Here is a 1,255-nt window from a genome sequence, read left to right on the forward strand (position 1 = left end):
ATCAGCTACTATAACTGTATTCTAACACACAATACTGTTATACTTTGCTCAGTGGTAAATCATAGGTTATATAACTCATTGGGTACTTACAGGGGTGTAAAGTAATAAGTACATTTACTCAAGTACTGAACTGAATTACATTCTTTAGAGACTTACTGTACTTGAGTATTCCAATGTTTTGCTACTTTGTACTTCTACCCCACTGCAATTCAGAGGTTAATGTTGTACTTTTACTCCACTACTTTTAATTGAATACCTTTAGTTACCTCTCAAATTTGACTAATTATAACACTTAAATAAGACTTTATTTACACCATGGAGTAATTTTCACAAGCCACACTGAAGCATAACACATCATTAAAACTAGCTGCACTTTTGCAAGATTTGATAAACAAATTAATGCATTAATTATTATAATCTAAATATATGATTCTAAATTGGGCCAATTAGCATAATCACTATTACTCTTGGTACTTTAAGTATATTTTGATATGCTTTCACTTGAGTAACATTTGCAATGCAGGACTTTTCCTAGCGGATTTAGGATTGTAGGAGATCCGGGGCTTAGCCCAGGAGTTGTTGGGGGGCCATACCTATATAAAGTATATGAATATAGTTTTTTTTTCAAAATACCAAACAGATCCTGCATTTTAGCCATGCCTCATTTAGCTCTATTTGCTCTTTCCAGCCCTGTTTTTGCAGGGGGCTGATTCTGTGAGCTGCAGCTGACCACGCCCCCCTGCAGGAGAGGGGAGCGTGCTTTGAGATCAGCTGCTAGGCTGCAGCGGGGAGAAAAAGAGATCTCCGTCCTCCGTATTTTATTCTTATATGATTATATAGAGGCATTATTCATTTGTTTTAAAGCTCAATAAATAACAAAGAAGACCTTTGACCGGCACTTTTCTAATTTTGTCCGGAAGATTTAAACTTTAACGGACATGTTGACCGGCGAAAAAAAATCTAGCAGAAACTCTGTCGGAAGGTCCCCTCGTTCCTTGGAAGAGGCGGAGAGGTGGGTGTTTGTCATCTGCTGGTGGATTACCGGAGAGAATTACAGTGCTTGCCTCGACGGGGAGGGATTGCATTGAATTAGCAGCGGAGCAAACGCTTGCCTCAGGGAGGGAGAAAAAGAGCCACAGCGGAGAATAAACAGAAGGGCAACCACTTGCGGGAAGTCTTCTTCGCTGCTTTTGTGGCAGACTACAGCGCCATTTACAGGCCTGGCATATGTACTGCAGCTTCTCCAGCGCTTCCG

This window comes from Notothenia coriiceps, unplaced genomic scaffold (genome assembly GCF_000735185.1).
Source record: "Notothenia coriiceps isolate Sejong01 unplaced genomic scaffold, NC01 NC01_scaffold00014294, whole genome shotgun sequence".
Classification (NCBI taxonomy): domain Eukaryota; kingdom Metazoa; phylum Chordata; class Actinopteri; order Perciformes; family Nototheniidae; genus Notothenia; species Notothenia coriiceps.